Below are 17190 nucleotides of genomic sequence, written 5' to 3'. Positions count from 1 at the left end.
CAAGTTACGTTCAGGATGACGCTAACTGATGCGTCTCTGCGAGATATAAAGCGGAGAGAATTACGGATGCGTCAGAAAACCCTGAAAATACGACGCTGAAACTTTTTATAAGAGACGAAAGCGTACGATAAAAATGCAGACGGAATAAAGACGTAGATGCGATAAATACGTAGGCGTAATAAAAACGTAGACGTATTAGTAATGCAGATGTGATTAAAGCGTAGATGTATTAATAACGTAGACGTAATAAAAACTGAAGCAATAAAACAGATATAATGCTAACGCAAACGTAATCAATACAAAATAAAAACAGACGTTCTAAAAACGTAGACGCAATAAAAACGTTAACGTCATAAAACTTTGTACGTAATAAAAACGAAATAAATGTAAACAAAGGCTAAATTCAGAGTGTGGAAACGTTAAATATTTTTTAACAGGCGGTGTAGAAGCAGTGAACTTAAGCAGGCAGTGTGGAAGAAGTGAAGTTAAGCAGGCAGTGTGGAAGAAGTGAAGTTAAGCAGGCAGTGTGGAAGAAGTGAAGTTAAGCAGGCAGTGTGGAAGAAGTGAAGTTAAGCAGGCAGTACATAAGCAGTGAAGTCAAACAGGTAGCAACAGGGAACAAACACACTATACACCACAATAAAAACACAAACACATTACAACAAACACGACGCAAAAACACTACAACGAATGCCCGAACACAACAAAAACCAAAAGCACTTAAACAATTACATCACACACTACAACAACCACACTAAACACACAAAACAAACTCATCACACACAACAACCACACTGCACACCACAACAGCCACACTACACACAAAACAAACACACTACACACCACAACATTCATACGACACATTGCGCACATCACTCACATGACACACAACAAACGCCAAACACGCCAATACACCACAACAAACACACAGGTATAGCATTAACAAGGAAGGTGTTGCCTGACTAAAAATACCCATTGAGAGGGTGTTTGTGTAGCTTCCCCCCCTCTCTCTCCCCCTCCTTCACTTCTCTCTCTCTCTCTCTCTCTCTATGACCGCACCACCATTGATCCACCTGCCCACCCTCCTGCCAACCTTGCCCTCTGCTTGTCTGCCTTCCCCTGCCTGCCTGATGGCCTACCTCTCTGCCTATCCCTGCCTTCCCTACTGCCCTGATATCCTGCCTACCTACTTCGATACCTACTTACCTGCCTATACTCCAGCTCGAATACTTCTCTCTAGTTCGTCTAACACCTTAACTGCGAAGCATTCTGGTGCTTTTTGAAACAGAGAGAGAGAGAGAGAGAGAGAGAGAGAGAGAGAGAGAGAGAGAGAGAGAGAGAGAGAGAGAGAGAGAGAGAGAGAGAGAGAGAGACAGAGAGAGAGAGACAGAGAGAGACAGAGAAAGTGAGAGATAGACCGGTGCTAGCTCTGATGATGGTATCGGAGAAAATAAAACAAGAGCGACTTTTCAATTGTTTGTAAACAATTCAAAAATTTTGTTTTACAGAGAAAGTGAGCGAGGCAGTAAACACGAGTTGATGTGATAATAAAGAAGACGCGATGGTCCTGTAAACAAGCGGCGGAGAAGCTTAGAGCACAGACACGGCGGAGAAGCCCAAAGTTGGGTAAAAAAAAAAATGCTTAGAGACGCTTTAAGTGAAGCTTTATCAGATTATATATATATATATATATATATATATATATATATATATATATATATATATATATATATATATATATATATATATATCTCACTGCAACTAGCCAAGGACTCGAACCCATGCTGCTTTAGCCTGCCACATGGTGGGCGAAAACTCATGACGCCTTAATCCACTCGACCATACAATCCAGTGGATCCAGTGGTCCAGTGGATTAAGGTGTCAAATTTTCGCCAACGATGAGGCAGGCCAAAGCAGCATGGGTTCGAGTCCTTGGCTAGTCGCAGTGTTATTGATATAAATATATATATATATATATATATATATATATATATATATATATATATATATATATATATATATATGGGTTTGGTTTTGCATACATTACAGTAACTGTGTATGAATGAAACATGTTCGATACCTGGGTATCTGTATGTTAAGAGATGCCCAGGTGTTGGACATGTGTCTCATACATCTGCACATGTTTATACCGTGTGTGTTGCAAATCTCGCCGTCCAACAAGTCAAAGTTTGTGGATGGGGAGGAAGGGGATGGGGGTGAAAAGAGCGACAAAAAGTGAGGAAGTTAGTGTAAACCAGAACCAAACTCGCGGTGAACATCTGGACGTCAGACACAGTAAACACACCAGGAACAATATGGCGCGAAAATATATACAAGGGGAGGCTGTGTTTGTTACGAGAGAGAGAGAGAGAGAGAGAGAGAGAGAGAGAGAAGGAAATATATGCAAGGAGAGGCAGTGTTTGTTACGAGAGAGAGAGCAGGAAATATATACAAGGAGAGGCAGTGCGTGTTACGAGAGAGAGAGAGAGAGAGAGAGAGAGAGAGAGAGAACAGGAAATATATACAAGGAGAGGCAGTGTTTGTTACGAGAGAGAGAGAGAGAGAACAGGAAATATATACAAGGAGAGGCAGTGTTTGTTACGAGAGAGAGAGAGAGAGAGAGAGAGAGAGAGAGAGAGAGAGAGAGAGAGAGAGAGAGAGAGAGAGAGAGAGAGAGAGAGAACAGGAAATATATACAAGGAGAGGCAGTGTTTGTTACGAGAGAGAGAGAGAGAGAGAGAGAGAGAGAGAGAACAGGAAATATATACAAGGAGAGGCAGTGTTTGTTACGAGAGAGAGAGAGAGAGAGAGAGAGAGAGAGAAAGATTGACTTTTACATCCACTCACAGCTTTCATTTTCTGTTTTCTGTTGTTTTTGTTAAGTATTGTTAGTGTTGTTGTCTTGGTGTTCAGTTGTTAGTGCTGTTGCTGATGCTGTTGGTTGCACGTGTTGCTGCGTTCACAAGAAGAGTGCTAAACCCGTAACGGTTATACACCGCCACGAACCGTCATGATCACCTAACCAAAGTATACCAAACAACGTCTAGCGGTGCAGCAGCAAAATTCAACCCAATTACAGGTTGCGCAGCTAGAAATTTGGAGCTCCTATAATGACACTCTGAGACATCATCTTAATTATAAAGGGCATTTTTAGTCCCCAAATTAAACGGAAGATTAAGATAGACTAGAAGATCAGGTAAATTCGTGCATTCACGATCTTTGAAGGTACCTCAAAAACAAACATTAAATATATTCTTTCTCTTTGGAAATATAGAATGCAAATAAAAAAAAATTAAATTCTTAAGTTATGGAACGATTTCGAATCGTTAAAAAAAAGCAACAAATTACTTGAAATTCAAAATCAGCCAATAACTCAAAAGCCTGGGATAAAACTTCGAGGTAGGTGCGGCAACACGAATCTGAATAAACAATTTTACTGATCTGTAAATCACTGGGCTAAACTGCCTGACCTTATTAGTGCCAAAAATATCATCATTTATGAATCAACTGGATAAGCACTTCGCAAATGTTATTTTCAAGAAGTTACCGTATACTAGCTGTGATCAATGGACTCGATGATAGTACAGTCTTATAATTAAACAGCTTTAAGGAAATGAGCCAATTTGGTCATATGAATAACCTGTTATCCCTCAGCTGACAGTAGGGAAGGTCTGGCCAAGTGGGACTGTCCTTTTCCACATGTCAACTATTTCTTTCTTAAAATAATTAACCACAAGTAAAAAAAATAAATGTAACTGTCCTAAGTGAGCTAAATCTTAAAAATATCCGGGTAATGTGTAAACAAAAAAAAAATGTAGTCCATCCTGTTAATCATAGATATCCTTTGACGATTCTCAAGACAGTCAAACGGAAGACTGATGAAAGACCTTAAAAAGTGAAAGGTAGAATTTGTCCTAACCTACCCTAATCTAACCTAACCTTACCTTACTTTACCTAACCTAACTATCCCAACCTATTCTTACCTAACATAACCTAACCTAACCTTATCTAACTTAGAAATTTGTTGTAATTTGCATGCGAGAAATTCACTTAAGGTGCTTATGAGGATTAAGAGGACGAGCTGAAAAATAGTAAACAGTTACGAGGTACAACTTGTTGCTTCCTGGTACATGTGGCGCCTGGCGTCACAAGTAGCTGACGTGAGAGCAAGACCATCACCGTCCTAGCACAATGATCCAGACATGAAAATCAAAGACAGAAACCATTCTGTACCGCGGAAGGCTTGCATACCATAAAACATATCTTCCTGTGACATGGAAGAAACATGCTAATGTGTGTAACACTCGACAACTACCTCAGAACTGTGTGTAACAGTCGACAACTACCTCAGAACTGCGTGTAACACTCGACAACTACCTCAGAACTGTGTGTAACACTCGACAACTACCTCAGAACTGTGTAACACTCGACAACTACCTCAGAACTGCGTGTAACACTCGACAACTACCTCAAAACTGTGTAACACTCGACAACTACCTCAGAACTGTGTGTAACACTCGACAACTACCTCAGAACTGTGCGCAATACTCGACAACTACCTCAGAACTGTGTGTAATACTCGACAACTACCTCAGAACTGTGTGTAACACTCGACAACTACCTCAGAACTGTGTAACAATCGACAACTACCTCAGAACTGTGCGCAATACTCGACAACTACCTCAGAACTGTGTGTAATACTCGACAACTACCTCAGAACTGTGTGTAATACTCGACAACTACCTCAGAACTGTGTGTAACACTCGACAACTACCTCAAAACTGTGTAACACTCGACAACTACCTCAGAATTGTGTGTAACACTCGACAACTACCTCAAAACTGTGTAACACTCGACAACTACCTCAGAACTGTGTGTAACACTCGACAACTACCTCAAAACTGTGTAACACTCGACAACTACCTCAAAACTGTGTAACACTCGACAACTACCTCAGAACTGTGTGTAACACTCGACAACTACCTCAGAACTGTGTGTAACACTCGACAACTACCTCAGAACTGTGTGTAACACTCGACAACTACCTCAGAACTGTGCGCAATACTCGACAACTACCTCAGAACTGTGTGTAATACTCGACAACTACCTCAGAACTGTGTGTAATACTCGACAACTACCTCAGAACTGTGTGTAATACTCGACAACTACCTCAGAACTGTGTGTAATACTCGACAACTACCTCAGAACTGTGTGTAATACTCGACAACTACCTCAGAACTGTGTGTAACACTCGACAACTACCTCAGAACTGTGTAACAATCGACAACTACCTCAGAACTGTGTGTAACACTCGACAACTACCTCAGAACTGTGTGTAATACTCGACAACTACCTCAGAACTGTGTGTAATACTCGACAACTACCTCAGAACTGTGTGTAACACTCGACAACTACTTCAGAACTGTGTAACAATCGACAACTACCTCAGAACTGTGTGTAACACTCGACAACTACCTCAGAACTGTGTGTAACACTCGACAACTACCTAAGAACTGTGTGTAACACTCGACAACTACCTAAGAACTGTGTGTAACACTCGACAACTACCTAAGAACTGTGTGTAACACTCGACAACTACCTCAGAACTGTGTGTAACACTCGACAACTACCTAAGAACTGTGTGTAACACTCGACAACTACCTCAGAACTGTGTGTAACACTCGACAACTACCTCAGAACTGTGTGTAACACTCGACAACTACCTCAGAACTGTGTGTAACACTCGACAAATACCTCAGAACTGTGTGTAACACTCGACAACTACCTCAGAACTGTGTAACACTCGACAACTACCTCAGAACTGTAACACTCGACAACTACCTCAGAACTGTGTGTAACACTCCACATCTACCTCAGAACTGTGTGTAGCACCTGGAAACTACCTCGGAAACTATCAGGAAACAATAAAACAACCAGGGCATAATAGTACTAGTCGCTAGTAGCCGTAGCGGTGATGCTAACAGTTCTAGAATTAGCAATAAAACATTACTTCCAGGAGGAGGGGCTAAAGAACGGTGAGAGAAACGCGAGGTATTTGCAGGAAGGAAGCAGGGGTATTTGGAGGAAGGGTGCAAGGGTATTTGGAGGAAGGGTACAGGGGCATTTGGAGGGAAGAAGGGTGAGAGGTGGTGCAGACAGGATAGGAAAGGAAATGTGGAAGGTGGGGAACACAGAATGAAGGCTGGATTTAGGGATCGGCGGACGAAAGGGAGGGACGGGTGGAGAGAGGACAGGCGGAGAGAGGGACGGGTGGAGGGAGGACAGGTGGAGAGAGGGACGGGTGGAGGGAGGACAGGTGGAGAGAGGGACGGGTGGAGGGAGGGCAGGTGGAGAGAGGGACGGGTGGAGGGAGGGCAGGTGGAGAAAGGGACGGGTGGAGAGAGGACAGGCGGAGAGAGGGACGGGTGGAGAGAGGAGAGGCGGAGAGAGGGACGGGTGGAGGGAGGACAGGTGGAGAGAGGGACCGGTGGAGAGAGGACAGGCGGAGAGACGGGTGGAGGGAGGACAGGTGGAGAGAGGGACGGGTGGAGGGAGGACAGGCGGAGAGGGACGGGTGGAGGGAGGACAGGTGGAGAGAGGGACGGGTGGAGGGAGGGATGGGTGGAGAGAGGGACGGGTGGTGGGAGGACAGGTGGATAGAGGGACGGGTGGAGGGAGGGCAGGTGGAGAGAGGGACGGGTGGAGTGAGGGCAGGTGGAGAGAGGGACGGGTGGAGGGAGGACAGGTGGAGAGAGGGACGGGTGGAGGGAGGGCAGGTGGAGAAAGGGACGGGTGGAGAGAGGACAGGCGGAGAGAGGGACGGGTGGAGAGGAGAGGCGGAGAGAGGGACGGGCGGAGAGAGGAGAGGCGGAGAGAGGGACGGGTGGAGGGAGGACAGGTGGAGAGAGGGACGGGTGGAGGGAGGGATGGGTGGAGAGAGGGACGGGTGGAGGGAGGTCCGGTGGATAGAGGGACGGGTGGAGGGAGGGCAGGTGGAGAGAGGGACGGGTGGAGTGAGGGCAGGTGGAGAGAGGGACGGGTGGAGGGAGGACAGGTGGAGAGAGGGACGGGTGGAGGGAGGGCAGGTGGAGAAAGGGACGGGTGGAGAGAGGACAGGCGGAGAGAGGGACGGGTGGAGAGGAGAGGCGGAGAGAGGGACGGGCGGAGAGAGGAGAGGCGGAGAGAGGGACGGGTGGAGGGAGGACAGGTGGAGAGAGGGACGGGTGGAAAGAGGACAGGCGGAGAGACGGGTGGAGGGAGGACAGGTGGAGAGAGGGACGGGTGGAGGGAGGACTGGCGGAGAGGGACGGGTGGAGGGAGGACAGGTGGAGAGAGGGACGGGTGGAGGGAGGGATGGGTGGAGAGAGGGACGGGTGGAGGGAGGGACGGGTGGAGGGAGGACAGGTGGATAGAGGGACGGGTGGAGGGAGGGCAGGTGGAGAGAGGGACGGGTGGAGTGAGGGCAGGTGGAGAGAGGGACGGGTGGAGGGAGGACAGGTGGAGAGAGGGACGGGTGGAGTGAGGGCAGGGGGAGACAGGGACGGGTGGAGAGAGGACAGGCGGAGAGAGGGACGGGTGGAGAGGAGAGGCGGAGAGAGGGACGGGTGGAGGGAGGACAGGTGGAGAGAGGGACGGGTGGAGAGAGGACAGGCGGAGAGACGGGTGGAGGGAGGACAGGTGGAGAGAGGGACGGGTGGAGGGAGGACAGGCGGAGAGGGACGGGTGGAGGGAGGACAGGTGGAGAGAGGGACGGGTGGAGGGAGGACAGGTGGAGAGAGGGACGGGTGGAGGGAGGACAGGCGGAGAGGGACGGGTGGAGGGAGGACAGGTGGAGAGAGGGACGGGTGGAGGGAGGACAGGTGGAGAGAGGGACGGGTGGAGGGAGGACAGGCGGAGAGGGACGGGTGGAGGGAGGACAGGTGGAGAGAGGGACGGGTGGAGGGAGGACAGGTGGAGAGAGGGACGGGTGGAGGGAGGGATGGGTGGAGAGAGGGACGGGTGGAGGGAGGGATGGGTGGAGAGAGGGACGGGTGGAGGGAGGGACGGGTGGAGGGAGGGACGGGTGGAGGAGGCACCAAAAAAAAAGAAAAAGAGGACAAAGAGACACATCACCTGCGAGGCTCCACAACCTGACGGAGGGAATACAAATTCTGGGACGACAAACTCACTGCAGTATGTTGGGATGGTTGAGTCCCCCCTCCTCTCTCTCTCTCTCTCTCTCTCTCTCTCTCTCTCTCTCTCTCATTCTCACCCTCTCTCACACACACACTGACACGGGATTTTTTACTCTAATCTGTATATTCATTAGACACTGCGTGACCCAAAAGTCACAAGCTGTTTGTAAATAGGAGGTAATAGGGTTAGATCGGAAAGGAGGGTACCTCCAATCCCTTGGATTATGAGCCGTTCACAGGCATCGAGATCCATTCCTCTTTACTCAACTGAAAGTGGTCTTGACCTTAAATTCATTGGAGTTAAAAAAAATAAGACGAAAATAAGTAAATCGCAAATACATCGTTTCGCACACTGAGAGATTTAATTAACAGGTTTCGCTCAGGGAAGAATATCAAGTTTCACTCCAAGATTGATCCAGTTTCACTAAGTAACATATCAAGTTTCACTTAGTGACAACTTTATTAAGCTCATGAAGGTAACCTGAGTAAGCTCTCACCGGGCGAAACGTCGCTTTAATAAAGCTTCACTGTGTTTACTTCTCTTCGTTTTAAAAGCCATTTTAATGCTCAAAATAATGCTTGTAATGAGCAACTTGTGACGACAAACTACGAGTGTAAAACACGTAGCATTATCCATTAGACGACGTTTCGCCCCTTCCTTTTTATGGTTTCAGCAATGCAAAAATGCTGCTGCATTGGATTCATATTAACAAGTTATATCTTTTAAAGATGCGAGATAAGGAGGAAGCTGGAGGCTGCACGTTTCGAACATCGGCAGCTCCGGTGAAGTGCTTTTGATAGAACCCGATTAACTGCCCAGGTGCTGCATGACCCTCAGGGGTTTGGCGCTTCATATAATATTATTAGTAATAATTATATAATAAATAATACAAATAATAATAATAATAATAATAATAATAATAATAATAATAATAATAATAATAATAATAATAATAAACCATAACTTTCCTTTCTTTCCTCTTTTTCCTCATTTCCTCTTTTTTTCTCATTTCCTTTCCAATTCAATTTTTTTCATCCCATTTTTCCACCGCTGTCTTTTTTTGCTTTCTTCGCTGTTTCGTATTCTTCATTGTCTTCTTTTTCCTCCACTTCCACTTCCTGCTCTTCTAATCCCTGCTGCTCTGCTTCCTGTCGCTCATCTTTCCGCTCCTCTTTCCTCTTTCAACCCCTTTTCTTCTTCCTATTCCTCTTCTTCTCTTCCTCCTCCTCCTCCTTTAGCAACCACAATGCACCTCAAAGGTTTCCCCTCTAATTACCTCATCAGGTGGCCCAGTGCATGAAAGTGTCTGAGAGTGCCTGGGAGAGACTAGGAGTGCCTGGGAGTGTCTGAGAGAGCCTGTGAGTGCTTGGGAGTGTCTGGGAGAACTTGGAAGTCTGTGAGAGACACGTATGAGAAAGCTTACATGTGTCTAAGAGTCTAGGAGTGTCTGGAAGACACTGGGAGTGCTTGAATGAGTATGGAAGTGTATGGAAGACACTGGAAGTGCCTGAATGGGCTTGGAAGTGTCTGAAAAAGCCTGGAAGTATCTGGAAAACCCTGAAAGAGCATGGAAAAGCCTGGCAAAGCCTGGAAGTGCCTGTAATAGCCTATGAGTCTAAGGCATGAAGGAATGGTGGAGCAGTCACGCCTTGATTGTCATTCATCTCCTCCAGCCACTCATGTCAACGCCTCAGGAATAACAACCATTTGCCTCTCTCTCTCTCTCTCTCTCTCTCTCTCTCAGGAGAAGGTGAGAGGGAGGGAAGTTGCAAGAATTGACGAAGAGGGGGGACATGGAGAGAGGGATGAGGGGAGGAAGAGATAGAGGGGTGGGAAGAAGGGGATATAAGAGAGGGATGGGGAGAAGAGAGAGAGAGAATGGGGGAAGAGAAATGAGAGGGATTATCGTCATGACAGTAAATCCCCCAGTCTGTCTCAGACAAAGCTACTTCAAGAAAAAATGCTAAAGCTCTCCTGCGCCTCCCCTAATTACCTGTCAAGTTGGTTAATTGATAGTAGGGTTCCAATTGCGCTGGGAGGGACAACGCACATTACCATCACCAGCTGGAGGTCCTCCCCCATTTCCTGACACTTAGCGCGTGGAAACCACTTGACTTTCAACGCCAACGCCATCTCTTCTCTGTCCCTCTCTTTCTTCTCTCTTTCTCCCTTCCTCACACCTGTGTTATTTTATTCTCGAAGGCAACATTTCGTTGATGATTGCTCGACCTACTCTTCCTCCTCGTTCTCTTCTTTCTTCCAACTCTTTCCCTCTTCTCCCTTACTGTCCCTTCTTTTCTAGACATTCAAAGTCTTTCCACTTCCTAATCATTTGCCTCCTGCTCCTCTTCTTGCACCTCTCCCTCTTCCCAGGTCTTCTTTATTCCCTATATCAGCACACGCCGAGCAGAGACCACGCCTCCTGTCTCATTTGTCTTGAGGTATACTCCTTATTTATCACCCCTTCTTGCCCACTTCTTTACCAGTCGTGATAGACAATATTTACCTCGTTTACCTTAAGTCTGGTACATGGTTCAGTGGACGACTCTCTCAGGCATTAACCTCCAGGCATTGGCTCCTTTTTCCTTCCTTACTCAACACTTTTATCCTTTAGGCTCTACTCCTTCCCCTCCTACCTCTCTCACCACGAAGTCTACTCTACCCCTTCACCTCCCTTAAGATCCTACTCTCCCTCTTCTCTTCCCTCCTAAAAGCCTACCCTCTGATACACTTTTCTCTCACTCCTAAAAGTTATACTCTTTCTTCACCTCCTTCAAAATTCTACTTTCCCATACACTTTTCTTCTCGAGGTCTTATTTCCTGCTACCCTTCTCTCCTTAAGGTCGAATTTTCCTTTTCAACTCTCTACTTAGAATTTTATTCTCTCTGTATACCTTCTAAAGGTATTACTCCTCTGTACTACTCTCTTAACGGTCTTATTATACATCTTAAACTCTCAAAATTCTCTCCATTTTTCCATTTCTCTGTAAAAGTTCCCTTTCTCCTCCTTCACACGTGCCCAAATCATTCAATCTCTCTCCATCTCTTTTTACTAACTCCATTTTCCCTTTCCTGTTCGCTTTTTCCATGTCTCTCTACCCCTTCCCAGTTACACATACACACACGCATACACACATACACACACACACACACACACACACACACACACACACACACACACACACACACACACACACACACACACACACACACAGGAACCATACATAGTTTTAAGGCGAGGTATGATAGAGCTCATGGGGCAGGGAGAGAGAGGACCTAGTAGCAATCAGCGAAGAGGCGGGGCCAGGAGCTGTGACTCGACCCCTGCAACCACAAGTAGGTGAGTACAAATAGGTGAGTACACACACACACACACACACCATCAGGCAACTGAAACCTCATCTCAGGGTTCCAGTTTTAATCACCGTGATGCTAGCAGTGCTCATTCTGCTGGCGGTGCTGCTGCTTTTGTTGGCAGCGTTGCTGCTTCTGGTGGTGCTGGTGGTGTATCCTTCAGGTGAATGCTCCGGGTGATGAATGGAAGCAGCCGAGCAAACGCTATGCTTCCCTTGTCTTTGAATTAATTTTTTTTTTTGGTATCTTCTCTTGAGAGACAGTGAGAGCATTAAAGTTGTTGCCGAAGCCTGAGAGAATATTTCTGTTTTCCAAAACTTGAGCTGGCTATTTTCCTAACTTTGTGAAAGTATTTTTAAGTATCTGGCAAACTTCAGGCAAATATTTTATTAATTTAGCGAGAGAATTTTTATTTTTAGTATGTCTCAAGGTTTAAGTAAATATTTTCCAAACTTTGGGACTGTATCGTTGTGATACAAATATTTATTATTAAGAAAAACTCAATACATCATATTACTTATAAACACTGAAAGTTAAAAACAGACTGCAAAAGCGTTAATAACAAACATTAACCAAACATTTGAAACATACGAGTCATGTAAACATGAGAGATGAAACAAACAGAAACTGACATGAGAGACATACAACCATAAAGTTACATGAGAGACATACAAACATGAACAAACACACGAGAGATGCCAATAAAACACACGTTTAAACTGTTCCTAACTTTCCCTGGACGCCGCAGGTGACTCCTGGGTTTGAAGTAACCTATGACGAGTACAGTCATTGATTCAATCCTTGTAGGGAATCGATGGTGTAGAGGAGCAGGGCTTCCTCGCTAAGAATTCTTGAGACATCAAATAGATTCGGATCCCAGTTCCAGCATGAGACGTAATGCTTATGGGCATACTAAAATATTGCGGTATAATGTATAGGCATCATGAAATACCCCATTCAAATGGTGCAAATAAGTGTACCTAGAAGAAAATATGCCTCTCTCTCTCTCATATATATATATATATATATATATATATATATATATATATATATATATATATATATATATATATATGTATATATATATATATATATATATATATATATATATATATATATATATATATATATATATATATATATATATATATATATATATATATATATATATATATATATATATATATATCTTTGTTTATCTATAATTTAGAAGCAAGCAGAAAACAAACTAAATTAGCATAGAGAATACGATAAATCCCTTTTCCTCTTTTCCCCTCCAAATAAAAAACATTGATTCCCTTCCAAAAAATCCACTAAATCCCCCTGAAACAAACCGGCTTAGCTCCCTTTTAAAATAAACACCTCCCTTGGGGGCTCTACCCTTGGAAAAAAACACGAGCAGGTACAAAAAGGAAGATTGAAATGGCCCCTTTTACCCCTATTGACGTATGTTAAACACATGCAAATTAAACACATCTCTGGGCGGTTCAACTCAGCGTCGGGGCACCAGTGTTTGTGTATGTGTGTGTGTGTGTGTGTATACTCACCTAGCTGTGGTTGCAGGAGTCGATTCACAGCTCCTGGCCCCGCCTCTTCACTGGCCGCTACTAGGTCACTTCCTCTCCATGAGCTTTATCATACCTCTTCTTAAAGCTATGTAAAGATCCTGTCTTCACTACATCACTTCCCAGACTATTCCACTTCCTGACAACTCTGTGACTGAAGAAATACTCCTCAGATTCCTTGCCTATTGTTGTCACATATTCCATCATCTCATTTACTGACTTTCCTGTCAGTGCTGTCCCACTGAACCTCGTGCAGGAAATTCTTCATGCCTCTTAGTCCCTTTTCATGTAGTTTGGCTTCGTTCGTTCTGCCCTTCCTGCTTCCCTCTCCACTTGTAACTATGCATTTGTTACTACTTTGATGTCGTAACTTTAATAAAATGTTCCTGGCTCCTAAAGGCTGCTCACACTGCTGTCTAGGAGTTATAAAATTATTCTGAAAAACACAGCAAACCTTGGGCCACCATGTACTCATATATTAAACAATATTAATTATTATTAGGAAGGACAAAAACTCACCTATATAAAAATATATCTATATTAATAATAGTAACTTATTTACAACTTATAACTACTACAAAAACCATCACACTGCAGTTCACATTAGCTCACTAGCACACTGCTACTAATAAGTTAAACAAAATAAATCATCAGGGAGACTAATTACCAGCAGGCAAAACACCATACAGTACTCTCGCATAAACAGGCCTCTGCATACTAGGGCCTTACAAATAAACTTGAGAGCACTTAAACACAAACACCTACAGTATACACTAAAAAAAATTACCAAAATTACCTACTCAAACTACCGCCCAAACATAATGACTTTACCCCCGTCACCACCCGACTCGTACTGACCTAAACACACCTCTCATCTGCTCCTGTCCTGGCCACTGCCTAACTGACAGGAATAAAACACGTTCGCTCTCAGGAAATAATACACGTCCACTTTCAGTATACTACACGCAAAATAATATTACATATGGACCGTTATTTTATATAAATATTTTTTTTTACAGTATTCCGTAATATCCCTTCCCAAGACCAAAGGTCTCACTAGCTAGGTGAACCTAGTCGGGTGCAACTAGTGAAGGCAAAAAAAAAAAAAAAAAAAAAAAAAAAAAAAAAAAAAGGAAATGCCCCTTAGGTCTGGTAAACACAAACTTATCCCCCCTCCACCCCCCCCCCCCACAAAAAAAAATAAGAAAACTGCATCAAGCTATATTATGCTGCAATTTACTGAAAACTTAACTCTACAATGAGCACTGCTAATCTACAGTCGTGTGACACTCGTTTAACGTAAAAGTGATCAGGTTTTACGCCAAGAGTCACAGTCATGCATTATAACTGTACTCTGCAACAGGAAAATGCACCATTACAACGCTGTGCTGGCCAAACACCTACGTTCATGCATTTTCAATACATGACATAAAAGTAAAGAGCTGACTGGGATAAAACGCGTTCACTCTTAGGGAATAATACACGTCCACTTTCAGTATACTACACGGAAAATGAAAGTGATATTATATATGGAGCGTTATTTTACATAAATATTTTTTTACAGTACTCCGTAATAGTATTCAAAGCTCAAAACCACGTGGTCACTGGTCCAGTGCCTTACATGTTGGTACATGAGGTTTTCCAGTACCACTTCCACCATCTTAGTCCTCCAGGTTTCTGGGCCCCCATGTGGTTCTAAGTTCTCTCAGTCAATTTCTTTGTGATTGAAGTCACCCACAATCAGTAGCTTTGCCTTGCTCGCATGAGCCCTTGGCCACTTCAGCCAGTGTGTCAGCTCTGTTACTCTCATCATACCCTTGTCTTGGCCTCCTGCTGTTCTGTGGTGGGTTATACATCACTGCAATTACGACCCCGGGACCTCCAGACTTAAGTGCTCCTATTATGTAGTCTCTTGCTTCTCCTCTCCAGCTCATCAAAATGCCATTGGTTTTTCATGGACAGTGTCATTCCTCCACCCCTCCCCTGTCTTTCCTCAGGATCTGATATCCCGTTGGAAAGATGGCTTCTGTTATCATTCCTGTGAGCTTGGTTACGGTGAGAGCTATGATGTCCAGTGATGCCTCTTTGATTCTTTCGTGCCACTCCTCCCACTGATTAGTTATTCCATCAGCGTTGGTGTATCATACCTTCAGTTTCCTCTTTCTGTGGGAGTAGGGGCCTGGTAGTGTGCTGTGGGATTCTACAGCATATTGTGGAGTGGGGGCTGTAAGTATGGATTGTGATTTGTGATAGGATAGCCTGTTTGGCTGTGGGGTTCTGATGGTGGTTCTGTGTGTTCTTGCGCTTGCTGCTGTGCCCTGCTTTGGTTGTCCTCTGCTGACTCTGTCCTTGTCCTGAGACTAGTCTAGTTGCAAATCTTTTTATTTTCTCGTGTTTCTGAATATACTTGACTACGTGCGAGCTCCATGCTAGTGCCGTGCACTCTGAGAAAACCTTGACACGTGTCGTTTGCTCTACAAGACAAACATACAACTACATTTTCACAACATTCGAGGAAAAGGAAGGAGTAACAAGTCCTCAACAACTTCCAACATAGACCAATAACTAAACATTTAACTAATAAACACAGACATCACAACTACTCCCACAAACCACAGTTTATCTCTCCATATTTTCAAGTCACATTTGCCTCGCGGGTAATTACTGTTCATGCAATCACATGTTAAAGTACCGTTGCTAATTACCGTCGAGGTCCTTCACTCTCGCTGGTAAAAGCTCCGACATCCAGTACTGATGAGTTGCACTTAGAATGGAAATCAGCAAAGGCTCGGAGCTCCTTGGGTAACCTAATGGCAATACTGATACGTTATAGGTAGTTCGCGGCGCACATGATGGTAGCAAACTGCTCTTGACTGAAGGAGCTGGAGCTACGCTCCTCTTAGATTAAATGTTATTGCCTAGTATACTCTAGTGCTGCGTAGCTCTAAGGATTACGTGCTTCCTCACGTATATAATGATAATGATGTACCATCACATCAGTAGATGGAACATCACAGCAGTAGACGGAACATCATAGCAATAGATGGAACATCACAGCAGTAGATGGAACATCACATCAGTAGATGGAACATCACAGCAGTAGATGGAACATCACAGCAGTGGATGGAACATCACAGCAGCAGATGGAACATCCAGCAAAACAAAAGTATATTCCTCACAATATCCCACCTTCCCCACATTATAAATCAAAGCTGAATTTAGTTTCTTTTTTTATAGGAGAAAGCCAAATCTTCTCACTGTGCCAATTGTCTTAATTAAAAACTTACGAAATCTCTCTATCAGAAACAACGAGGAGAAAGAGAAGGGAAAAAAAAAGATAATGCCCCAATAAACATAACGAGGATGCAGGACTAACTGGATATGGTTAAGCAGTGGAGAGCTAGGGACGCTGTGTGGTGAAGTGGTTTTGTGGGGGTCAGGGATTGCTGTGGGAGTGGAAGGGGGACACAGAGAAGAGGCTTCCCGCTGCCATACTCTCGCTGGAGTCACATAAAGATCCCCAAATTTTATTCCGAGACGAACTTGTGTATGCAAATTGTTCACCTAATGGTATAATTAAAGTGTTGTGAGAACCCTGGGAGCTCTTGCTATGTAAATGACTTGTTTCTTCCCAGATATATATATATATATATATATAGATATATATATATATATATATATATATATATATATATATATATATATATATGCAATAAGATCACAGTAAACAGGTGATTTCAGAATATGCAAAACAACCACTCTGAAAGAATAGAGAAATTCCAAGCGCTTTCGTGACTACTCACATTATCAAGGAACCATGAAAGTAAAGCATCCAAGGAAGCTATATAAGGGGTCTGACCAGCACCCGTTGTGGGATCTGATAGTGAGGTGCTGGCCAGACCCCTTATATAGCTTCCTTGGATGCTTTACTTTCATAGTTCCTTGATAATGTGAGTAGTCACGAAAGCGCTTGGAATTTCTCTATTTTTTCAGAGTGGTTGTTTTGCATATATATATATATATATATATATATATATATATATATATATATATATATATATATATATATATATATATATATATATATATATATATA

The 17190-nt window shown here is 43.9% G+C and overlaps 1 protein-coding gene across 6 annotated transcripts in view; it reads right to left on the bottom strand.

Moving 5' to 3' along the window:
- Ten-a (tenascin accessory) overlaps positions 1-17190 on the bottom strand; it is a 1550399-nt gene that overhangs the window by 766902 nt on the left and 766307 nt on the right. The gene's annotated exons all lie outside the window — the stretch shown is intronic.

Source organism: Cherax quadricarinatus, chromosome 14 (assembly GCF_038502225.1).
Source record: "Cherax quadricarinatus isolate ZL_2023a chromosome 14, ASM3850222v1, whole genome shotgun sequence".
Taxonomy (NCBI): Eukaryota; Metazoa; Arthropoda; class Malacostraca; order Decapoda; family Parastacidae; genus Cherax; species Cherax quadricarinatus.
Note: the sequence above shows the minus strand (reverse complement) of the source record. Positions and strands in the feature narration are given on the sequence as shown.